This window comes from Ambystoma mexicanum, chromosome 12 (genome assembly GCF_040938575.1).
Source record: "Ambystoma mexicanum isolate Mex_15411 chromosome 12, UKY_AmexF1_1, whole genome shotgun sequence".
Classification (NCBI taxonomy): Eukaryota; Metazoa; Chordata; class Amphibia; order Caudata; family Ambystomatidae; genus Ambystoma; species Ambystoma mexicanum.
In genome coordinates this window covers 319367321-319394669 of record NC_090936.1, presented here as the reverse complement: position 1 = coordinate 319394669, position 27349 = coordinate 319367321, and positions in this window count along the sequence as shown.

The window sequence follows — 27349 nt, the reverse complement described above, 5'->3', positions numbered from 1 at the left end:
CATATCTCATGCTATCGGAAGGGTCTCAGGATTGGATTGGGAAGGAGTGGGATATCACATCTCATGTTATAGGAAGGGTCTCAAGATTGGAATGGGAAGGATTTGGATATCACATCTCATGTTATAGGAAGGGTCTCAGGTATGTTATTAGAAGTATTGAGATATCGCATCTCATGTTATAGGACAGTCTCAGGTTTGGTATTAGAAGCATTGAGATATCATATCTCATGCTATCGGAAGGGTCTCAGGATTGGAATGGGAAGGATTTGGATATCACATCTCATGTTATAGGAAGGGTCTCAGGATTGGAATGGGAAGGATTTGGATATCACTTCTCATGTTATAGGAAGGGTCTCAGGTTTGTTATTAGAAGCATTGAGATATCGCATCTCATGTTATAGGAAGGGTCTCAGGATTGGAATGGGAAGGAGTTGTATATCACATCTCATGCTATAGGGAGGGTCTCAGGTTTGATATTAGAAGCATTGAGATATCATATCTCATGCTATCAGAAGGGTCTCAGGATTGGATTGGGAAGGAGTTGGATATCACATCTCATGTTATAGGAAGGGTCTCAGGATTGGAATGGGAAGGATTTGGATATCACTTCTCATGTTATAGGAAGGGTCTCAGGTTTGTTATTAGAAGCATTGAGATATCGCATCTCATGTTATAGGAAGGGTCTCAGGATTGGAATGGGAAGGAGTTGTATATCACATCTCATGCTATAGGGAGGGTCTCAGGTTTGATATTAGAAGCATTGAGATATCATATCTCATGCTATCAGAAGGGTCTCAGGATTGGATTGGGAAGGAGTTGGATATCACATCTCATGTTATAGGAAGGGTCTCAGGATTGGAATGGGAAGGATTTGGATATCACATCTCATGTTATAGGAAAGGTCTCAGGTTTGTTATTAGAAGCATTGAGATATCGCATCTCATGTTATAGGACGGTCTCAGGTTTGGTATTAGAACCATTGAGATATCATATCTCATGCTATCGGAAGGGTCTCAGGATTGGAATGGGAAGGATTTGGATATCACATCTCATGTTATAGGAAGGGTCTCAGGATTGGAATGGGAAGGATTTGGATATCACATCTCATGTTATAGGAAGGGTCTCAGGTTTGTTATTAGAAGCATTGAGATATCGCATCTCATGTTATAGGACAGTCTCAGGTTTGGTATTAGAAGCATTGAGATATCTATCTCATGGTATAGGACGGGTTTTAGGATTGGAATGGGAAGGAGTTGGATATCACATCTCATGCTATAGGAAGGGTCTCAGGATTGGAATGGGAAGGATTTGGATATCACATCTCATGTTATAGGAAGGATCTCAGGTTTGTTATTAGAAGCATTGAGATATCGCATCTCATGTTATAGGACAGTCTCAGGTTTGGTATTAGAAGCATTGAGATATCATATCTCATGGTATAGGACGGGTCTCAGGATTGGAATGGGAAGGAGTTGGATATCACATCTCATGCTATAGGAAGGGTCTCAGGATTGGAATGGGAAGGATTTGGATATCACATCTCATGTTATAGGAAGGGTCTCAGGTTTGTTATTAGAAGCATTGAGATATCACATCTCATTATATAGGACAGTCTCAGGTTTGGTATTAGAAGCATTGAGATATCATATCTCATTGTATAGGACGGGTCTCAGGATTGGAATGGGAAGGAGTTGGATATCACATATCATGCTATAGGAAGGGTCTCAGGATTGGAATGGGAAGGAGTTGGATATCACATCTCATGATAAAGGAAGGGTCTCAGGTTTGGAAGGGGAAGGATTTGGATATCACATCTCAAGTTATAGGACGGGTCTGTGGTTTGGTATTAGAAGCATTGAGATATCACATCTCATGTTATAGGACAGTCTCAGGTTTGGTATTAGAAGCATTGAGGTATCACATCTCATGCTATCGGAAGGGTCTCAGGATTGGATTGGGAAGGAGTTGGATATCACATCTTAAGTTATAGGACGGGTCTGTGGTTTGGTATTAGAAGCATTGAGATATCACATCTCATGTTATAGGACAGTCTCAGGTTTGGTATTAGAAGCATTGAGATATAACATCTCATGGTATAGGACGGGTCTCAGGATTGAATGGGAAGAGTTGGATATCACCTCTCATGCTATAGTAAGGGTCTCAGGTTTGGTAGAAGCATTGGGTTATCACATCTCATGCTATAGGAAGGGTCTCAGGATTGGAATGGGAAGGAGTTGGATATCACATCTCATGTTATAGGAAGGGTCTCAAGATTGGAATGGGAAGGACTTGGATATCACATCTCATATTATAGGAAGGGTCTCAGGTTTGTTATTAGAAGCATTGAGATATCACATCTCATGTTATAGGACAGTCTCAGGTTTGGCATTAGAAGCATTGAGATATAACATCTCATAGTATAGGACGGGTCCCAGGATTGGAATGGGAAGGAGTTTGATATCACATCTCATGCCATGGGAAGGTCTCAGGTTTGCTAGAAGCATTAAGATATCACATCTCATGCTATCGGAAGGGTCTCAGGATTGGATTGGGAAGGAGTTGGATATCACATCTCATATTATAGGAAGGGTCTCAGGTTTGTTACTAGAAGCATTGAGATATCACATCTCATGTTATAGGACAGTCTCAGGTTTGGTATTAGAAGCATTGGATATAACATCTCATAGTATAGGACGGGTCTCAGGATTGGAATGGGAAGGACTTTGATATCACATCTCACGCTATAGGGAGGGTCTCAGGTTTGGTATTAGAAGCATTGAGATATCACATCTCATGCTATCGGAAGGGTCTCAGGATTGGATCGGGAAGGAGTTGGATATAACATCTCATGTTATAGGAAGGGTCTCAGGATTGGATGGGAAGGAGTTGGAAATCACATATGGTAAAGGAAGGGTCTCAGGTTTGGAAGGGGAATGATTTGGATATCACATCTCAAGCTATAGGACGGGTCTGTGGTTTGGTATTAGAAGCATTGAGATATCATATCTCATGCTATCGGAAGGGTCTCAGGATTGGATTGCGAAGGAGTTGGATATCACATCTCATGTTATCGGAAGGGTCTCAGGATTGGATTGGGAAAGAGTTGGATATAACATCTCGTTATAGGAAGGCTCTCAGGTTTGTTATTAAAAGCATTGAGATATCACATCTCATGTTATAGGACAGTCTCAGGTTTGGTATTAGAAGCATTGAGATATCATATCTCATGGTATAGGACCGCTCTCAGGATTGGAATGGGAAGGAGTTGGATATCACATCTCATGCTAAAGGAAGGGTCTCAGGTTTGGAAGGGGAAGGATTTGGATATCACATCTCAATTTATAGGACGGGTCTGTGGTTTGGTATTAGAAGCATTGAGATATCATATCTCATGCTATCGGAAGGGTCTCAGGATTGGAGTGGGAAGGAGTTGGATATCACATCTCATGTTATAGGAAGGGTCTCAGGTTTGTTATTAGAAGCATTGAGATATCGCATCTCATGTTATAGGAAGGGTCTCAGGATTGGAATGGGAAGGAGTTGTATGTCACATCTCATGCTATAGGGAGGGTCTCAGGTTTGATATTAGAAGCATTGAGATATCATATCTCATGCTATCAGAAGGGTCTCAGGATTGGATTGGGAAGGAGTTGGATATCACATCTCATGTTATAGGAAGGGTCTCAGGATTGGAATGGGAAGGATTTGGATATCACATCTCATGTTATAGGAAAGGTCTCAGGTTTGTTATTAGAAGCATTGAGATATCGCATCTCATGTTATAGGACGGTCTCAGGTTTGGTATTAGAACCATTGAGATATCATATCTCATGCTATCGGAAGGGTCTCAGGATTGGAATGGGAAGGATTTGGATATCACATCTCATGTTATAGGAAGGGTCTCAGGATTGGAATGGGAAGGATTTGGCTATCACATCTCATGTTATAGGAAGGGTCTCAGGTTTGTTATTAGAAGCATTGAGATATCGCATCTCATGTTATAGGACAGTCTCAGGTTTGGTATTAGAAGCATTGAGATATCATATCTCATGGTATAGGACGGGTTTTAGGATTGGAATGGGAAGGAGTTGGATATCACATCTCATGCTATAGGAAGGGTCTCAGGATTGGAATGGGAAGGATTTGGATATCACATCTCATGTTATAGGAAGGATCTCAGGTTTGTTATTAGAAGCATTGAGATATCGCATCTCATGTTATAGGACAGTCTCAGGTTTGGTATTAGAAGCATTGAGATATCATATCTCATGGTATAGGACGGGTCTCAGGATTGGAATGGGAAGGAGTTGGATATCACATCTCATGCTATAGGAAGGGTCTCAGGATTGGAATGGGAAGGATTTGGATATCACATCTCATGTTATAGGAAGGGTCTCAGGTTTGTTATTAGAAGCATTGAGATATCACATCTCATTATATAGGACAGTCTCAGGTTTGGTATTAGAAGCATTGAGATATCATATCTCATTGTATAGGACGGGTCTCAGGATTGGAATGGGAAGGAGTTGGATATCACATATCATGCTATAGGAAGGGTCTCAGGATTGGAATGGGAAGGAGTTGGATATCACATCTCATGATAAAGGAAGGGTCTCAGGTTTGGAAGGGGAAGGATTTGGATATCACATCTCAAGTTATAGGACGGGTCTGTGGTTTGGTATTAGAAGCATTGAGATATCACATCTCATGTTATAGGACAGTCTCAGGTTTGGTATTAGAAGCATTGAGGTATCACATCTCATGCTATCGGAAGGGTCTCAGGATTGGATTGGGAAGGAGTTGGATATCACATCTTAAGTTATAGGACGGGTCTGTGGTTTGGTATTAGAAGCATTGAGATATCACATCTCATGTTATAGGACAGTCTCAGGTTTGGTATTAGAAGCATTGAGATATAACATCTCATGGTATAGGACGGGTCTCAGGATTGAATGGGAAGAGTTGGATATCACCTCTCATGCTATAGTAAGGGTCTCAGGTTTGGTAGAAGCATTGGGTTATCACATCTCATGCTATAGGAAGGGTCTCAGGATTGGAATGGGAAGGAGTTGGATATCACATCTCATGTTATAGGAAGGGTCTCAAGATTGGAATGGGAAGGACTTGGATATCACATCTCATATTATAGGAAGGGTCTCAGGTTTGTTATTAGAAGCATTGAGATATCACATCTCATGTTATAGGACAGTCTCAGGTTTGGCATTAGAAGCATTGAGATATAACATCTCATAGTATAGGACGGGTCCCAGGATTGGAATGGGAAGGAGTTTGATATCACATCTCATGCCATGGGAAGGTCTCAGGTTTGCTAGAAGCATTAAGATATCACATCTCATGCTATCGGAAGGGTCTCAGGATTGGATTGGGAAGGAGTTGGATATCACATCTCATATTATAGGAAGGGTCTCAGGTTTGTTACTAGAAGCATTGAGATATCACATCTCATGTTATAGGACAGTCTCAGGTTTGGTATTAGAAGCATTGGATATAACATCTCATAGTATAGGACGGGTCTCAGGATTGGAATGGGAAGGACTTTGATATCACATCTCACGCTATAGGGAGGGTCTCAGGTTTGGTATTAGAAGCATTGAGATATCACATCTCATGCTATCGGAAGGGTCTCAGGATTGGATCGGGAAGGAGTTGGATATAACATCTCATGTTATAGGAAGGGTCTCAGGATTGGATGGGAAGGAGTTGGAAATCATATATGGTAAAGGAAGGGTCTCAGGTTTGGAAGGGGAATGATTTGGATATCACATCTCAAGCTATAGGACGGGTCTGTGGTTTGGTATTAGAAGCATTGAGATATCATATCTCATGCTATCGGAAGGGTCTCAGGATTGGATTGCGAAGGAGTTGGATATCACATCTCATGTTATCGGAAGGGTCTCAGGATTGGATTGGGAAAGAGTTGGATATAACATCTCGTTATAGGAAGGCTCTCAGGTTTGTTATTAAAAGCATTGAGATATCACATCTCATGTTATAGGACAGTCTCAGGTTTGGTATTAGAAGCATTGAGATATCATATCTCATGGTATAGGACCGCTCTCAGGATTGGAATGGGAAGGAGTTGGATATCACATCTCATGCTAAAGGAAGGGTCTCAGGTTTGGAAGGGGAAGGATTTGGATATCACATCTCAATTTATAGGACGGGTCTGTGGTTTGGTATTAGAAGCATTGAGATATCATATCTCATGCTATCGGAAGGGTCTCAGGATTGGAGTGGGAAGGAGTTGGATATCACATCTCATGTTATAGGAAGGGTCTCCGGATTGAAATGGGAAGGATTTGGATATCACATCTCATGTTATAGGAAGGGTCTCAGGTTTGTTATTAGAAGCATTGAGATATTGCATCTCATGTTATAGGACAGTCTCAGGTTTGGTATTAGAAGCATTAAGATATCATATCTCATGCTATAGGAAGGGTCTCAGGATTGGAATGGGAAGGAGTTGGATATCACATCTCATGCTATCGGAAAGGACTCAGGTTTGGTAGAAGCATTGGGATATCACATTTCATGCTATAGGAAGGGTCTCAGGATTGGAATGGGAAGGAGTTGGATATCACATCTCATGCTAAAGGACAGGTCTCAGGTTTGGAAGGAAACGATTTGGATATCACATCTCAAGTTATAGGACGGGTCTCGGGATTGGAATGGGAAGGAGTTGGATATCACATCTCATGCTAAAGGACAGGTCTCAGGTTTGGAAGGAAACAATTTGGATATCACATCTCAAGTTATAGGACGGGTCTGTGGTTTGGTATTTGAAGCATTGAGATATCAAATCTCATGCTATAGGGAGGGTCTCAGGTTTGGTATTAATAGCATTGAGATATCACATCTCATGCTATAGGAAGGGTCTCAGGATTGGAATGGGAAGGAGTTGGATATCATATCTCATGCTATAGGAAGGGTCTCAGGTTTGGTATTAATAGCATTGAGATATCACATCTCATGCTATAGGAAGGGTCTCAGGATTGGATGGGAAGGAGTTGGATATCACATTTCATGCTATAGGAAGGGTCTGAGGTTTGGTAGAAGCCTTGAGATATCACATCTCATGCTATAGGAAGGGCCTCATGATTGGAATGGGAAGGAGTTGGATATCACATCTCATGCTATCGGAAAGGTCTCAGGTTTGGTAGAAGCATTGGGATATCACATCTCATGCTCTCGGAAGGGTCTCAGGATTGGATTGGGAAGGAGTTGGATATCACATCTCATGCTATAGGGAGGGTCTCAGGTTTGGTATTAATAGCATTGAGATATCACATCTCATGCTATAGGAAGGGTCTCAGGATTGGATGGGAAGGAGTTGGATATCACATTTCATGCTATAGGAAGGGTCTGAGGTTTGGTAGAAGCCTTGAGATATCACATCTCATGCTATAGGAAGGGCCTCATGATTGGAATGGGAAGGAGTTGGATATCACATCTCATGCTATCGGAAAGGTCTCAGGTTTGGTAGAAGCATTGGGATATCACATCTCATGCTCTCGGAAGGGTCTCAGGATTGGATTGGGAAGGAGTTGGATATCACATCTCATGTTATAGGAAGGGGCTCAGGATTGGAATGGGAAGGACTTGGACATCACATCTCACGTTATAGGAAGGGTCTCAGGTTTGTTATTAGAAGCATTGAGATATCACATCTCATGTTATAACCTGAGACTGTCATGGACAGTCTCAGGTTTGGTATTAGAAGCATTGAGATATAACATCTCATGGTATAGGACGGGTCTCAGGATTGGAATGGGAAGGAGTTTGATATCACATCTCATGCCTTAGGAAGGTCTCAGGTTTGGTTGAAGCATTAAGATATCACATCTCATGCTATCGGAAGGGTCTCAGGATTGGATTGGGAAGGAGTTGGATATCCCATCTCATGCTATAGGAAGGGTCACAGGTTGGAATTGGAAGGAGTTGGATATCACATCTCATGTTATAGGAAGGGTATCAGGATTGGAATGGGAAGGACTTTGATATCACATCTCGCTATAGGGAGGGTCTCAGGTTTGGTATTAGAAGCATTGAGATATCACATCTCATGCTATCAGAAGGGTCTCAGGATTGGATTGGGAAGGAGTTGGATATCACATCTCATGTTATAGGAAGGGTCTCAGGTTTGGTATTAGAAGCATTGAGATATCACATCTCATGCTATCGGAAGAGTCACAGGTTGGAATTGGAAGGAGTTGGATATCACATCTCATGCTATCGGAAGGGTCTCAGGATTGGAATGGGAAGGAGTTGGATATCACATCTCATGCTATAGGGAGGGTCTCAGGTTTGATATTAGAAGCATTGAGATATCATATCTCATGCTATCGGAAGGGTCTCAGGATTGGATTGGGAAGGAGTTGGATATCACATCTCATGTTATAGGACGGGTCTCAGGATTGGATGGGAAGAGTTGGATATCACATCTCATGCCATAGGAAGGGTCTCAGGATTGGAATGGGAAGGATTTGGATATCACATCTCAAGTAATAGGACGGGTCTTTGGTTTGGTATTAGAAGCATTGAGATATCACATCTCATGCTATCGGAAGGGTCTCAGGATTGGATTGGGAAGGAGTTGGATATCACATCTCAAGTTATAGGACGGGTCTGTGGTTTGGTATTAGAAGCATTGAGATATCACATCTCATGCTATCGGAAGGGTCTCAGAATTGTATTGGGAAGGAGTTGGATATCATATATCATGCTATAGGAGGGGTCTCAGGATTGGAATGGGAAGGAGTTGGATATCACATCTCATGATAAAGGAAGGGTCTCAGGTTTGGAAGGGGAAGGATTTGGATATCACATCTCAAGTTATAGGACTGGTCTGTGGTTTGGTATTAGAAGCATTGAGATATATCTCATGCTATCGGAAGGGTCTCAAGATTGGATTGGGAAGGAGTTGGATATCACATCTCATGTTATAGGAAGGGTCTCAAGATTTGAATGGGAAGGACTTGGATATCACATCTCATGTTATAGGAAGGGTCTCAGGTTTGTTATTAGAAGCATTGAGATATCACATCTTATGTTATAGGACAGTCTCAGGTTTGGTATTAGAAGCATTGAGATGTAACATCTCATAGTATAGGTCGGGTCTCAGGATTGGAATGGGAAGGAGTTTGATATCACATCTCACGCCATGGGAAGGTCTCAGGTTTGCTAGAAGCATTAAGATATCACATCTCATGCTATCGGAAGGGTCTCAGGATTGGATTGGGAAGGAGTTGGATATCGCATCTCATGCTATAGGAAGGGTCACAGGTTTGAATTGGAAGGAGTTGGATATCATATCTCATGTTATAGGAAGGGTATCAGGATGGGAATGGGAAGGACTTTGATATCACATCTCACGCTATAGGGAGGGTCTCAGGTTTGATATTAGAAGCATTGAGATATCACATCTCATTCTATAGGAAGGGTCTCAGGATTGGAATGGGAAGGAGTTGGATATCACATATCATGGTAAAGGAAGGGTCTCAGGTTTGGAAGGGGAAGGATTTGGATATCACATCTCAAGCTATAGGACAGGTCTGTGGTTTGGTATTAGAAGCATTGAGATATCATATCTCATGCTATCGGAAGGGTCTCAGGATTGGATTGCAAAGGAGTTGGATATCACATCTCATGTTATCGGAAGGGTCTCAGGATTGGATTGGGAAAGAGTTGGATATAACATCTCATGTTATAGGAAGGCTCTCAGGTTTGTTATTAGAAGCATTGAGATATCACATCTCATTTTATAGGACAGTCTCAGGTTTGGTATTAGAAGCATTGAGATATCATATCTCATGGTATAGGACGGGTCTCAGGATTGGAATGGGAAGGAGTTGGATATCACATCTCATGCTAAAGGAAGGGTCTCAGGTTTGGAAGGGGAAGGATTTGGATATCACATCTCAATTTATAGGACGGGTCTGTGGTTTGGTATTAGAAGCATTGAGATATCATATCTCATGCTATCGGAAGGGTCTCAGGATTGGAGTGGGAAGGAGTTGGATATCACATCTCATGTTATAGGAAGGGTCTCCGGATTGAAATGGGAAGGATTTTGATATCACATCTCATGTTATAGGAAGGGTCTCAGGTTTGTTATTAGAAGCATTGAGATATCGCATCTCATGTTATAGGACAGTCTCAGGTTTGGTATTAGAAGCATTAAGCTATCATATCTCATGCTATCGGAAGGGTCTCAGGATTGGAATGGGAAGGATTTGGATATCACATCTCATGTTATAGGAAGGGTCTCAGGATTGGAATGGGAAGGAGTTGGATATCACATCTCATGCTAAAGGAAGGGTCTCAGGTTTGGAAGGGGAAGGATTTGGATATCACATCTCAAGTTATAGGACGGGTCTCTGGTTTGCTATTAGAAGCATTGAGATATCATATCTCATGCTATCGGAAGGGTCTCAGGATAGGATTGGGAAGGAGTTGGATATCACATCTCATGTTATAGGAAGGGTCTCAAGATTGGAATGGGAAGGACTTGGATATCACATCTCATATTATATGAAGGGTCTCAGGTTTGTTATTAGAAGCATTGAGATATCACATCTCATGTTATAGGACAGTCTCAGGTTTGGTATTAGAAGCATTGAGATATAACATCTCATAGTATAGGATGGGTATCAGGATTGGAATGGGAAGGAGTTTGATATCAAATCTCATGCCATGGGAAGGTCTCAGGTTTGCTAGAAGCATTAAGATATCACATCTCATGCTATTGGAAGGGTCTCAGGATTGGATTGGGAAGGAGTTGGATATCACATCACATATTATAGGAAGGGTCTCAGGTTTGTTATTAGAAGCATTGAGATATCACATCTCATGTTATAGGACAGTCTCAGGTTTGGTATTAGAAGCATTGGATATAACATCTCATAGTATAGGACGGGTCTCAGGATTGGAATGGGAAGGACTTGGATATGATATCTCATGTTATAGGAAGGGTCTCAGGTTTGTTATTAGAAGCATTGAGATATCGGATCTCATGTTATAGGACAGTCTCAGGTTGGTATTAGAAGCATTGAGATATCATATCTCATTGTATAGGACGGGTCTCAGGATTGGAATGGGAAGGAGTTGGATATCACATATCATGCTATAGGAAGGGTCTCAGGATTGGAATGGGAAGGAGTTGGATATCACATCTCAAGATAAAGGAAGGGTCTCAGGTTTGGAAGGGGAAGGATTTGGATATCACATCTCAAGTTATAGGACGGGTCTGTGGTTTGGTATTAGAAGCATTGAGATATCATATCTCATGCTATCGGAAGGGTCTCAGGATTGGATTGGGAAGGAGTTGGATATCACATCTCATGTTATAGGAAGGGTCTCAAGATTGGAATGGGAAGGACTTGGATATCACATCTCATGTTATAGGAAGGGTCTCAGGTTTGTTATTAGAAGCATTGAGATATCACATCTCATGTTATAGGATGGGACTCCAGGATTGGAATGGGAAGGAGTTGGATATCACATCTCATGCTATAGGGAGGGTCTCAGGTTTGATATTAGAAGCATTGAGATATCACATCTCATGCTATCGGAAGTGTCTCAGGATTGGATTGGGAAGGAGTTGGATATCACATCTCAAGTTATAGGACGGGTCTGTGGTTTGGTATTAGAAGCATTGAGATATCATATCTCATGCTATTGGAAGGGTCTCAGGATTGGATTGGGAAGGAGTTGGATATCACATCTCATGTTATAGGAAGGCTCTCAGGTTTGTTATTAGAAGCATTGAGATATCACATCTCATGTTATAGGACAGTTTCAGGTTTGGTATTAGAAGCATTGAGATATCATATCTCATGGTATAGGACGGGTCTCAGGATGGGAATGGGAAGGACTTTGATATCACATCTCACGCTATAGGGAGGGTCTCAGGTTTGATATTAGAAGCATTGAGATATCACATCTCATTCTATAGGAAGGGTCTCAGGATTGGAATGGGAAGGAGTTGGATATCACATATCATGGTAAAGGAAGGGTCTCAGGTTTGGAAGGGGAAGGATTTGGATATCACATCTCAAGCTATAGGACAGGTCTGTGGTTTGGTATTAGAAGCATTGAGATATCATATCTCATGCTATCGGAAGGGTCTCAGGATTGGATTGCAAAGGAGTTGGATATCACATCTCATGTTATCGGAAGGGTCTCAGGATTGGATTGGGAAAGAGTTGGATATAACATCTCATGTTATAGGAAGGCTCTCAGGTTTGTTATTAGAAGCATTGAGATATCACATCTCATTTTATAGGACAGTCTCAGGTTTGGTATTAGAAGCATTGAGATATCATATCTCATGGTATAGGACGGGTCTCAGGATTGGAATGGGAAGGAGTTGGATATCACATCTCATGCTAAAGGAAGGGTCTCAGGTTTGGAAGGGGAAGGATTTGGATATCACATCTCAATTTATAGGACGGGTCTGTGGTTTGGTATTAGAAGCATTGAGATATCATATCTCATGCTATCGGAAGGGTCTCAGGATTGGAGTGGGAAGGAGTTGGATATCACATCTCATGTTATAGGAAGGGTCTCCGGATTGAAATGGGAAGGATTTTGATATCACATCTCATGTTATAGGAAGGGTCTCAGGTTTCTTATTAGAAGCATTGAGATATCGCATCTCATGTTATAGGACAGTCTCAGGTTTGGTATTAGAAGCATTAAGATATCATATCTCATGCTATCGGAAGGGTCTCAGGATTGGAATGGGAAGGATTTGGATATCACATCTCATGTTATAGGAAGGGTCTCAGGATTGGAATGGGAAGGAGTTGGATATCACATCTCATGCTAAAGGAAGGGTCTCAGGTTTGGAAGGGGAAGGATTTGGATATCACATCTCAAGTTATAGGACGGGTCTCTGGTTTGCTATTAGAAGCATTGAGATATCATATCTCATGCTATCGGAAGGGTCTCAGGATAGGATTGGGAAGGAGTTGGATATCACATCTCATGTTATAGGAAGGGTCTCAAGATTGGAATGGGAAGGACTTGGATATCACATCTCATATTATATGAAGGGTCTCAGGTTTGTTATTAGAAGCATTGAGATATCACATCTCATGTTATAGGACAGTCTCAGGTTTGGTATTAGAAGCATTGAGATATAACATCTCATAGTATAGGACGGGTATCAGGATTGGAATGGGAAGGAGTTTGATATCACATCTCATGCCATGGGAAGGTCTCAGGTTTGCTAGAAGCATTAAGATATCACATCTCATGCTATTGGAAGGGTCTCAGGATTGGATTGGGAAGGAGTTGGATATCACATCACATATTATAGGAAGGGTCTCAGGTTTGTTATTAGAAGCATTGAGATATCACATCTCATGTTATAGGACAGTCTCAGGTTTGGTATTAGAAGCATTGGATATAACATCTCATAGTATAGGACGGGTCTCAGGATTGGAATGGGAAGGACTTGGATATCATATCTCATGTTATAGGAAGGGTCTCAGGTTTGTTATTAGAAGCATTGAGATATCGGATCTCATGTTATAGGACAGTCTCAGGTTGGTATTAGAAGCATTGAGATATCATATCTCATTGTATAGGACGGGTCTCAGGATTGGAATGGGAAGGAGTTGGATATCACATATCATGCTATAGGAAGGGTCTCAGGATTGGAATGGGAAGGAGTTGGATATCACATCTCATGATAAAGGAAGGGTCTCAGGTTTGGAAGGGGAAGGATTTGGATATCACATCTCAAGTTATAGGACGGGTCTGTGGTTTGGTATTAGAAGCATTGAGATATCATATCTCATGCTATCGGAAGGGTCTCAGGATTGGATTGGGAAGGAGTTGGATATCACATCTCATGTTATAGGAAGGGTCTCAAGATTGGAATGGGAAGGACTTGGATATCACATCTCATGTTATAGGAAGGGTCTCAGGTTTGTTATTAGAAGCATTGAGATATCACATCTCATGTTATAGGACAGTCTCAGGTTTGGTATTAGAAGCATTGGATATAACATCTCATAGTATAGGATGGGTCTCAGGATTGGAATGGGAAGGAGTTGGATATCACATCTCATGCTATAGGGAGGGTCTCAGGTTTGATATTAGAAGCATTGAGATATCACATCTCATGCTATCGGAAGTGTCTCAGGATTGGATTGGGAAGGAGTTGGATATCACATCTCAAGTTATAGGACGGGTCTGTGGTTTGGTATTAGAAGCATTGAGATATCATATCTCATGCTATTGGAAGGGTCTCAGGATTGGATTGGGAAGGAGTTGGATATCACATCTCATGTTATAGGAAGGCTCTCAGGTTTGTTATTAGAAGCATTGAGATATCACATCTCATGTTATAGGACAGTCTCAGGTTTGGTATTAGAAGCATTGAGATATAACATCTCATAGTATAGGACGGGTATCAGGATTGGAATGGGAAGGAGTTTGATATCACATCTCATGCCATGGGAAGGTCTCAGGTTTGCTAGAAGCATTAAGATATCACATCTCATGCTATTGGAAGGGTCTCAGGATTGGATTGGGAAGGAGTTGGATATCACATCACATATTATAGGAAGGGTCTCAGGTTTGTTATTAGAAGCATTGAGATATCACATCTCATGTTATAGGACAGTCTCAGGTTTGGTATTAGAAGCATTGGATATAACATCTCATAGTATAGGACGGGTCTCAGGATTGGAATGGGAAGGACTTGGATATCATATCTCATGTTATAGGAAGGGTCTCAGGTTTGTTATTAGAAGCATTGAGATATCGGATCTCATGTTATAGGACAGTCTCAGGTTGGTATTAGAAGCATTGAGATATCATATCTCATTGTATAGGACGGGTCTCAGGATTGGAATGGGAAGGAGTTGGATATCACATATCATGCTATAGGAAGGGTCTCAGGATTGGAATGGGAAGGAGTTGGATATCACATCTCATGATAAAGGAAGGGTCTCAGGTTTGGAAGGGGAAGGATTTGGATATCACATCTCAAGTTATAGGACGGGTCTGTGGTTTGGTATTAGAAGCATTGAGATATCATATCTCATGCTATCGGAAGGGTCTCAGGATTGGATTGGGAAGGAGTTGGATATCACATCTCATGTTATAGGAAGGGTCTCAAGATTGGAATGGGAAGGACTTGGATATCACATCTCATGTTATAGGAAGGGTCTCAGGTTTGTTATTAGAAGCATTGAGATATCACATCTCATGTTATAGGACAGTCTCAGGTTTGGTATTAGAAGCATTGGATATAACATCTCATAGTATAGGATGGGTCTCAGGATTGGAATGGGAAGGAGTTGGATATCACATCTCATGCTATAGGGAGGGTCTCAGGTTTGATATTAGAAGCATTGAGATATCACATCTCATGCTATCGGAAGTGTCTCAGGATTGGATTGGGAAGGAGTTGGATATCACATCTCAAGTTATAGGACGGGTCTGTGGTTTGGTATTAGAAGCATTGAGATATCATATCTCATGCTATTGGAAGGGTCTCAGGATTGGATTGGGAAGGAGTTGGATATCACATCTCATGTTATAGGAAGGCTCTCAGGTTTGTTATTAGAAGCATTGAGATATCACATCTCATGTTATAGGACAGTCTCAGGTTTGGTATTAGAAGCATTGAGATATCATATCTCATGGTATAGGACGGGTCTCAGGATTGCAATGGGAAGGAGTTGGATATCACATCTCATGCTAAAGGAAGGGTCTCAGGTTGGAAGGGGAAGGATTTGGATATTGCATCTCAATTTATAGGACGGGTCTGTGGTTTGGTATTAGAAGCATTGAGATATCATATTTCATGCTATCGGAAGGGTCTCAGGATTGGATTGGGAAGGAGTTGGATATAACATTGCATGTGATAGGAAGGGTCTCAAGATTGGAATGGGAAGGAGTTGGATATCACATATCATGCTATAGGAAGGGTCTCAGGATTGGAATGCGAAGGAGTTGGATATCATATCGCATGTTATAGGAAGGGTCTCAAGATTGGAATGGGAAGGACTTGGATATCACATATCATGCTATAGGAAGGCTCTCAGGATTGGAATGGGAAGGAGTTGGATATCACATCTCATGATAAAGAAAGGGTCTCAGGTTTGGAAGGGGAAGGATTTGGATATCACATCTCAAGTTATAGGACGGTTCTGTGGTTTGGTATTAGAAGCATTGAGATATCATATCTCATGCTATCGGAAGGGTCTCAGGATTGGATCGCGAAGGAGTTGGATATCACATCTCATGTTATAGGAAGGCTCTCAGGTTTGTTATTAGAAGCATTGAGATATCACATCTCATGTTATAGGACAGTCTCAGGTTTGGTATTAGAAGCATTGAGATATCATCTCATGGTATAGGACGGGCCTCAGGATTGGAATGGGAAGGAGTTGGATATCACATCTCATGCTAAAGGAAGGGTCTCAGGTTTGGAAGGGGAAGGATTTGGATATCACATCTCAATTTATAGGACGGGTCTGTGGTTTGGTATTAGAAGCATTGAGATATCATATCTCATGCTATCGGAAGGGTCTCAGGATTGGATTGGGAAGGAGTTGGATATCACATCGCATGTTATAGGAAGGGTCTCAAGATTGGAATGGGAAGGACTTGGATATCACATCTCATGTTATAGGAAGGGTCTCAGGTTTGTTATTAGAAGCATTGAGATATCAGATCTCATGTTATAGGACAGTCTCAGGTTTGGTATTAGAAGCATTGAGATATAACATCTCATAGTATAGGACGGGTCTCAGGATTGGAATGGGAAGGAGTTTGATATCACATCTCATGCCATGGGAAGGTCTCAGGTTTGCTAGAAGCATTAAGATATCACATCTCATGCTATCGGAAGGGTCTCAGGATTGGATTGGGAAGGAGTTGGATGTCGCATCTCATGCTATAGGAAGGGTCACAGGTTGGAATTGGAAGGAGTTGGATATCACAGCTCATGTTATAGGAAGGGTTTCAGGATTGGAATGGGAAGGACTTTGATATCACATCTCATGCTATCGGAAGGTTCTCAGGATTGGATTGGGAAGGAGTTGGATATAACATCTCATGTTATAGGAAGGGTCTCAGGATTGGATGGGAAGAGTTGGATATCACATCTCATGTTATAGGAAGGGTATCAGGATTGGAATGGGAAGGACTTTGATATCACATCTCACGCTATAGGGAGGGTCTCAGGTATGGTATTAGAAGCATTGAGATATCACATCTCATGTTATAGGACAGTCTCAGGTTTGGTATTAGAAGCATTGAGATATAACATCTCATGGTATAGGACGGGTCTCAGGATTGGATGGGAAGAGTTGGATATCACCTCTCATGCTATAGTAAGGGTCTCAGGTTTGGTAGAAGCATTGGGATATCACATCTCATGCTATAGGAAGGGTCTCAGGATTGGAATGGGAAGGAGTTGGATATCACATCTCATGCTAAAGGAAGGGTCTCAGGTTTGGAAGGGGAAGGATTTGGATATCACATCTCAAGTTATAGGACGGGTCTGTGGTTTGGTATTAGAAGCATTGAGATATCATATCTCATGCTATCGGAAGGGTCTCAGGATTGGATTGCGAAGGAGTAGATTATCTCATCTCATGTTATAGGAAGGCTCTCAGGTTTGTTATTGGAAGCATTGAGATATCACATCTCATGTTATAGGACAGTCTCAGGTTTGGTATTAGAAGCATTGAGATATCATCTCATGGTATAGGACGGGCCTCAGGATTGGTATTAGAAGCATTGAGATATCATATCTCATGCTATCGGAAGGGTCTCAGGATTGGAAGGGGAAGGATTTGGATATCACATCTCAATTTATAGGACGGGTCTGTGGTTTGGTATTAGAAGCATTGAGATATCATATCTCATGCTATCGGAAGGGTCTCAGGATTGGATTGGGAAGGAGTTGGATATCACATTTCATGTTATAGGAAGGGTCTCAGGATTGGAATGGGAAGGATTTGGATATCACATCTCATCTTATAGGAAGGGTCTGAGGTTTGTTATTAGAAGTATTGAGATATTGCATCTCATGTTATAGGACAGTCTCAGGTTTGGTATTAGAAGCGTTGAGATATCATATCTCATGCTATCGGAAGGGTCTCAGGATTGGAATGGGAAGGATTTGGATATCACATCTCATGTTATAGGAAGGGTCTCAGGATAGGAATGGGAAGGATTTGGATATCACATCTCATGTTATAGGAAGGGTCTCAGGTTTGTTATTAGAAGCATTGAGATATCGCATCTCATGTTATAGGAAGGGTCTCAGGATTGGAATGGGAAGGAGTTGTATATCACATCTCATGCTATAGGGAGGGTCTCAGGTTTGATATTAGAAGCATTGAGATATCATATCTGTTGGGAAAGATTTCGTAATTGTAGGTAATTTTCCTTCCATGTGGCAACCCCTAAACTTTTTGCTGTTGTTTTTCACCTTGTTCTTGACTTTGCCAGAGAAGTGCAGCCTTCTGCCGCACTCCTCTGGGCTTTCGCTCCTTTCTTACGGGGAAACTGACATGCCCTTAAGACAGTCAGTACCAGGGAACGCTGTTTCCCGTAGTTTCTTTTATCATGTTGCGGCTTTCGTGCAACATGACACAAGAGGGCACTGTAAGCTAAGTTACAGCTCTCTTGGGTCTCTAGCCTTCTACAGGCCCTAGATACTCGTTTAGGATTGTATCTGATCGGTGCAAGTGATTCAGGGACAGGAATGGTGGCAGCGATCGTTTCTTGTGTTTTGAGCTCCTTTTGGCGTTCTAAGCGCGTTTCTCGCGCTTAACCCAAAAGGGTGGCCTGGCTCCCAAAATGGCCAGACCACGAGGCTCCTTTGTCCTGTCCGCTGACCGTCTTGCTCCCTTCACCTTCCCCAGGTCGAGCCGACCCGGGGCCTTCCTTATTTGGGCATGTACTTTCCCGCGAAACACGGATGCTTTCACGGGCTTCTACATGTCTTTTGTGTGCCTCCAGGATGTGGGCTGGGATGTCTGGTCCCAATACACATCCTGGGTGCCAGAGAGTCTAGGGTGGTGTGAATGCCTGGGACCACCGTGGTCCGTGATTGGTCCACGAATGGTGTGAGTGTTGATGAGCGGATCTCCCATTGGGTCCCCTCCGTTTTGGCGCGAAGGGAACCATGGAAAAGAGGGGGCTGGAAACACCACTACCATGTCGATCTCCTGAGTTCTCACGAACGAAGGAATACAGGAGCCAAGTATCCTGCAACCAAGAGGCTGGACCAAGGAATCGCTGATGACCCGGTGAAGGACTTCTCCTCTGCACTGCTGTCGCCTTGTGAAACCCTTTTCGCCTTTGATCGAACCAGAAGGCCTGTACTGGTACTTCGTCCCTTGGAATAGCGGGAACAGCTATTCTCTGCATCTTCACCATCTCCTGCCAGTAAGCCTTCGGAAGCGTCTCTGGGCCATCCAGCTGACTGACCAGCTTACACGGGAGTCTTGCTCTGTAACCGCCGCCAGGTTGTGTAGTATTTCGAGTCCTTGTCACTCTCACACGCTTCGTACACTTGCCGTTCCCAAGTCTGAAGTGAGTAGTGTACATTTGGCTCAGATACACACGGCCGCTCCGTTGCCCTGCTGTGGTAACAAACTGTGCGGGTTTCTTCGATTGGGACGTCTTTTTTTCTCAACACGACGACGAGGCGTTCCCTGCTCTTCTGAACCTGCCAGCTGCTGAAACTGACATGGAGAAGCCTGGGTCTGCTTGCATCGGGGACCGGTGAGTAGCATAGCTAGGATCTGGTCGCCCTCCTGCAGGAGCCCATTGCTTTTCCCCGCTGTGTAAAACAGCACCCTTGTCCGTACTCGCGCTCTGCTTCTGCCCACTGTGGAGGCTGCGCTTGAGTCGCGGAACTTGTTCTTCTTCTTTTGTGCACTAAACTGAACTGCCTGATTTCCCTCGAAGAGCTTCTCCTTTTGCCCGTTGGCACCAGCGCGTGCAGGTACTTTTGAGCACAAGGCTCCACTCTTCGCAGGCTCGGACTTCCATCTAGTTAGATGCCTCTGAAGGCGAACTGGGTCTAAGCATTATTTCGCACTGCCTGTCTTCCTTCCCTTTTAGGTGGACTACCCATTTCGTGCATATAACACTTGAGACTGTCGTATTTGTATATATATTGTGTTGATATGGTATGTGTTGGTTTACTATAGTTATATTGTGATTTTCTCGCTACGGTCATTGTTTTAAAGGCCTTGAAATAAATGTGTATATATTTTTAATATAACAACTGTTTGGAGTAGTTTGTAAGTGTTCTTGCTTTGTGTGCCTATTGCGGGCTTTCAGTCACCCTCACCCCTCTTGAGACCTAGTCTTGACCGCCGCGATCGCTACCTTGATTGGTCTGGCTCGTCCAGAGGTTACCCTGTTCCAAGTAATTAGGTTGGCCTTCTGAACCTCTGCGCCACCAGGACAGAGTTCAGAAATCCGTCTTAACAAATTGGTGTACAGCGGTGGGATACGACTGAAGGTATCCAGTGTTGCGCACGAACTAAGGCATTTCAGGTTATTCCAACCAGGACACGTAGTGAATTGTTGTAGTATAACTTTAAAAAGGCCATAGTCCTATCTAACAGTATGGAAACAAATACCTTGTTAACTTTAAATGCTTCCAAATCAGAAACATTGAAAAAGATGTGGGTGGAGAGAGGTGTTTCCTCTCAAGGCACGAAATTGGAAATGATCCAAAGAATCGTGGCGTGGCAAGAAGCGCAGCTTGACGGTATAACTTCTGAGGACAGTGCGGAAGGTGGTGGGGCTGCTCTCACTGGTAGAACCGACGGTTCTGCCGCTGCACTGATCCATCGCGACCACGAGGACAGGGAGGACGAGATGTCTCATGTTTCCTCTGCCAGTGCTGATGGGGAGGCTATGCTTGAATTCAAGAAGCAAGAGCTGCGGTTTAGGCAGCAGGAGCTTGAATTCAGCATAGCCAAACTAAAAATCGAACAGGCAGAGAAACAAAAAGACAGGGATCACCAGTTGGAACTGGCCAAGCTTCAGTTTGCAAATGGGTCCAAGGGTCCTGGACATGGGCCTGGGGCCTCCTCTCATCCACGGTTTCCGAAAGATCTGCTCAGTGTGTATGAAGAAAGGAATGACATTATGGACTGCCTGAATGCATTCGAGTATGCATGCGAAGTTCAACAAGTTGACAATGCTGATAAGATTGCCTGGTTACTCAGCAGACTGCCCCATTCTGGCTGTAGTGCCATTATGGAAATGTCGAAGGCTGAGCGAGCTGATTTCGCAATGTTAAAGCAAACTCTCATTTTAAAGTTTGGGAAGACTCCGGCCCAATATTTGAAACGTTTCAGAGAGTATAAGAAAAAGGAAGGTGGTACTTGGGTATCTTATGTCACTGAATCCTTGAAAAACCTAACTGGCTGGGTCGAAGGTTATAAGGTTTCTACCTTCGAAGGCATGATAAATCTTGTCATGCTGGAACACATTTTTGCATCTTCTTCCCCGGAGCTTAAGCAGCATTTGGCGGATTCGAAGGAGATAGATCCTAAGAAGCTGGCCATTGCAGCAGACTTATGGGTGTCACATCGAGTGTCCCATAAGGACAAAACTCATCCTGGTAAGCAGGAGGAAGGGAAAAAGTCCAAAGATATGGAGGGTGGAGCATCTGATAAATCTTCTTCTCATAAGGGCCACAAAAAGAAAAATAAGGGTAAGACACAAGAGAACTCGCAGGGTAGTGGAGGTCAGCCTCCGAAACAGAACTCTGGTTACAATAAGCCTCCCTATGTAAACAGACCCAATGGATCTTGTTTTGCTTGTGGAGCAACTGACCACGTGAAGGGGGATCCCCGGTGTAAGGTTAGACCTTTGGGGGTCCACTCCGCTAATCTGGCCTTCTCCTCCTACGAGGAAGAAAAGATTACAGGAGCATCCTTCTCCTCAGACTCATTTCCCAGTGGGATAGAGGCTGAGGTAGTTTTAGTTTCCCTGGGTTCCTGGGAGCCTAAAGTCGCAGAGGCTTATGCTAGGATTCCGGATAATACCAAGCACTACTTTAAAGACAGTGTGCTGATCAATGGAGTAGATACTCCAGCTCTTAGGGATAGTGGGTGCAGTCGCACTGTAGTGAATTCTACCTTGGTAGACTCAGAGGAAGTTGCCAGAGCTACTCTGATGCCCACTAAGTTGGCTGACGGCCCACTCCGTATGTTCCCAGTATTACCTGTAAATCTTACTTTAAATGGTACAGCAGTCAGGATTCCAGTGAGCATTCAGAGAAACGTCCCGGGAAAGGTCTTGTTAGGTAATGATCTCAGAGCTTTAGGGCTCGTAGGAGACACTGCCGAAAGACCCTACACACGGTCTCAAGCACGGGCAGCATTGGCCAAGACCAATATGCCGCCCCAGCCGAAGGGGAAACCCAAGGCGAAAGGAGTCGACAAGTCAAGACGAGGGAAAGAGAATATTCCCCCGAGCTCGCCTACCACTGCGGTGGAGGAAGTTGGTCAATCGCCCGGGCCTGACGAGGAGGTGGCGATGCCTGAAGTATTTGACCCCAACGATCATCCTGAACTAAAAGACTTGTTAGTTGAAGGAGGTCCTGATAGGGACAAATTCAGTAAAGGCCAATGTGAGTGCCCATCTCTGGAAGGCCTAAGGAGACAGGCCTGCTCCCAGCTTGAGGGTGAACCTCCTGGGACGCATAGGATTTATTGGGAAGGTGGACTCCTGTATAGTGAGCCCACAGAGTCTACAGAAGGAGACCATAGGAGGTTGGTGGTTCCCCTTGCTGTTAGGCCCTTCCTCCTGCAGTTGGCGCATGAAGTTCCCCTTGCTGGTCACCTTGGTATGAAGAGGACCAAGCAAAGGCTATCCATGCACTTCTACTGGCCCAAGATGGGGGTGCAAGCAGAAAGTCACTGCAGGAGTTGTGCCTCCTGCCAGTTGTCTGGTAAGGTTGGCGCGACAATCCAAGCTCCGTTGGTACCGCTCCCAGTTGTGGGGGTACCATTTGAAAGGGTAGGGATCGACATCGTTGGTCCCCTTGACCCGCAAACATCCTCAGGCAATAGGTTTATCCTGGTGCTGGTCGACCATGCAACCAGATATCCTGAGGCCATCCCATTGAAAACTGTAACTGCCAAGTCAGTTGCAAAAGCTTTACTTGGCATATTTACTAGGGTTGGCTTCCCTAAAGAAGTTGTGTCGGATCGTGGCAGCAACTTTATGTCGAAGTATATGCAGGCTTTGTGGAAAGAATGTGGGGTCAACCTACAAGTTCTCTTCTGCATACCACCCCCAGACCAATGGTCTGGTGGAACGTTTCAACAGAACGTTAAAGAGCATGATTGGGCTCTGGAGGAACCTCAGAGAAGAAAATGGGATCTTCTTTTACCATGCTTACTGTTTGCCTACCGAGAGGTACCACAGGAGGGTGTTGGCTTCAGCCCCTTCGAACTTCTGTTCGGTCATCCCGTACGGGGACCCTTAGCCATCGTCAAAGAGGGATGGGAGATGCCCACTCCCCCTGTTACTACCAATGTAGTTGATTATGTGCTAGGGCTCAGAAAACGGATGGTACTTCTGATGGGCTTGGCTAGTGATAAATTGAAGGCAGGACAAGCGCTGGTGAAACATTGGTACGACCAGAAAGCTTCCCTCATCAACTTTACACCTGGTCAGCAAGTCCTGATCATGAATCCCATAAGGCCTCGAGCTTTACAGGACAAATGGTCAAGCCCTTACACAGTGGTGGAGCCCCTGGGTGAGGTTAACTATTTAGTGGACCTTGGAAGGCCTGGACAGGCTCCAAAAGTGTTCCACATGAATAGGCTGAAGGCTTTGGTCCCAAGAGTCGAAATCGCAGCACTGCTACTGGCTTCAGAAGTTGAGGAAGAGGAGTCTGAACCTCTCCCCGACCTGTTCCAAAGCAGTCCTTCAGATAGCTCCTTTGAGGGTGTCCGAGTGGCCCCTCACCTGACTTCTGATCAGCAGGCTGAGGTGAAAAGTTTGCTTAGGCAGTTTTCCCCCCTGTTTTCACAGTCACCAGGTTTGACACCTTGGTGCAAACATAACATTGACACAGGAGACAGTGTACCTACCAAAAGTAGGGGATACAGGATGTCAGACAAAGTACGGTCTTATATTAAGACCGAGGTCAACAAGATGTTAGACCTTGGGGTGATTGAACCCTCTAGTAGTCCTTGGTCCAGCCCTGTGGTTTTGGTTCCAAAGGCAGGCACTTCTGAATTGAGGTTCTGCGTGGATTACAGGGCTCTGAATGCTGTCACCAAGACAGATGCACACCCCTTGCCTCGAACAGATGAGCTGGTGGATACTTTGGGTGCCTCCAAGTACCTCAGCACGTTTGACCTCACTGCTGGCTATTGGCAAATAGCTTTAGCAGAACATGCCAAGGAGAAGACAGCATTTTCTACTCCAGACGGTCTTTACCAATTCCGGGTAATGCCGTTCGGGTTGAAGAATGCACCTGCCACTTTCCAGAGGCTTGTGAATCATGTGTTGAATGGGTTGGACGAATTCTGTCTTGCATATCTGGACGATATAGCAGTTTTCAGTGCCACCTGGGAAGACCATGTGAAACACCTCAGGATTGTGCTCCAGGCTCTTCAGAAAGCACACCTGACCATAAAGGCTAGTAAATGCCAGATTGGACAAGGCTCAGTGGTTTACCTTGGACATGAAGTAGGTGGAGGGAGGATACAGCCTCTTCCCAGTAAAGTACAAGCAGTACAAGACTGGCCTACCCCCACTACACAAACCCAAGTGAGAGCCTTCTTAGGACTCACGGGGTATTACCGAAATTTTGTGGCAGACTATGGCACCATAGCTGCCCCTCTGACTGCCCTCACAACTCCGAAGAAACCCAAGAAGGTAACTTGGACCGACGAGTGTGAGAAGGCCTTCAATGGCTTAAAAGACTCCTTGTGCCAGGCCCCTGTCCTCAGGGCCCCTGATTATCAAAGACCTTTTATCGTGCAGACGGACGCCTCTGACACTGGGATAGGAGCTGTACTATCACAAGTAGATGAGAAGGGTAAGGAACACCCTATTGGTTTTATTAGCCGCCAGCTTAAGGACAGAGAGCTCAGATGGTCCACGGTAGAGAAAGAATGTTTCTCTGTTGTGTGGGCCCTAAGGAAGCTGAGGCCCTACCTCTATGGGACCCACTTCACTGTGCAAACTGACCATAAGCCTTTAAAGTGGCTAATGAACATGAAGGGGGAGAATCCAAAGTTGCTTAGGTGGTCCATAAGTCTACAAGGCTTCGACTTCACTATTGAGCATAGGCCAGGTGTCCAACATAGCAATGCTGATGGGTTGTCCAGAATGTTTAACCGACCTGAACAAGAGACTCATCCAGGGGTGGATTAGTTCCCCCTGTCCATAGTCTGGGAGGGGCGAGTGTTAGGAAAGATTTCGTAATTGTAGGTAATTTTCCTTCCATGTGGCAACCCCTAAACTTTTTGCTGTTGTTTTTCACCTTGTTCTTGACTTTGGCAGAGAAGTGCAGCCATCTGCCGCACTCCTCTGGGCTTTCGCTCCTTTCTTACGGGGAAACTGACATGCCCTTAAGACAGTCAGTACCGGGGAACGCTGTTTCCCGTAGTTTCTTTTATCATGTTGCGGCTTTCGTGCAACATGACACAAGAGGGCACTGTAAGCTAAGTTACAGCTCTCTTGGGTCTCTATCCTTCTACAGGCCCTAGATACTCGTTTAGGATTGTATCTGATCGGTGTAAGTGATTCAGGGACAGGAATGGTGGCAGCGATCGTTTCTTGTGTTTTGAGCTCCTTTTGGCGTTCTAAGCGCGTTTCTCGCGCTTAACCCAAAAGGGAGGCCTGGCTCCCAAAATGGCCAGACCACGAGGCTCCTTTGTCCTGTCCGCTGACCGTCTTGCTCCCTTCACCTTCCCCAGGTCGAGCCGACCCGGGGCCTTCCTTATTTGGGCATGTACTTTCCCGTGAAACACGGATGCTTTCGCGGGCTTCTACATGTCTTTTGTGTGCCTCCAGGATGTGGGCTGGGATGTCTGGTCCCAATACACATCCTGGGTGCCAGAGAGTCTAGGGTGGTGTGAATGCCTGGGACCACCGTGGTCCGTGATTGGTCCACGAATGGTGTGAGTGTTGATGAGCGGATCTCCCATTGGGTCCCCTCCGTTTTGGCGCGAAGGGAACCGTGGATAAGAGGGGGCTGGAAACACCACTACCATGTCGATCTCCTGAGTTCTCACGAACAAAGGAATACAGGAGCCAAGTATCCTGCAACCAAGAGGCTGGACCGAGGAATCGCTGGTGACCCGCTGAATGACTTCTCCTCTGCACTGCTGTCGCCTTTTGAAACCCTTTTCGCCTTTGATCGAACCAGAAGGCCTGTACTGGTACTTCGTCCCTTGGAATAGCGGGAACAGCTATTCTCGGCATCTTCACCATCTCCTGCCAGTAAGCCTTCGGAAGCATCTCTGGGCCATTCAGCTGACTGACCAGCTTACACGGGAGTCTTGCTCTGTAACCGCCGCCAGGTTGTGTAGTATTTCGAGTCCTTGTCACTCTCACACGCTTCGTACACTTGGCGTTCCCAAGTCTGAAGTGAGTAGTGTACATTTGGCTCAGATACAAACGGCCGCTACGTTGCCCTGCTGTGGTAACAAACTGTGCGGGTTTCTTCGATTGGGATGTCTTTTTTCTCAACACGACGACGAGGCGTTCCCTGCTCTTCTGAACCTGCCAGCTGCTGAAACTGACACGGAGAAGCCTGGGTCTGCTTGCATCGGGGACCGGTGAGTAGCATAGCTAGGATCTGGTCGCCCTCCTGCAGGAGCCCATTGCTTTTCCCCGCTGTGTAAAACAGCACCCTTGTCCGTACTCGCGCTCTGCTTCTGCCCACTGTGGAGGCTGCGCTTGAGTCGCGGAACTTGTTCTTCTTCTTTTGTGCACTAAACTGAACTGCCTGATTTCTCTCGAAGAGCTTCTCCTTTTGCCCGTTGGCACCAGCGCGTGCAGATACTTTTGAGCACAAGGCTCCACTCTTCGCCGGGCTTGGACTTCCATCTAGTTAGGTGCCTCTGAAGGCGAACTGGGTCTAAGCATTATTTCGCACTGCCTGTCTTCCTTCCCTTTTAGGTGGACTACCCATTTCGTGCATATAACGCTTGAGACTGTCGTATTTGTATATATATTGTGTTGATATGGTATGTGTTGGTTTACTATAGTTATATTGTGATTTTCTCGCTACGGTCATTGTTTTAAAGGCCTTGAAATAAATGTGTATATATTTTTAATATAACAACTGTTT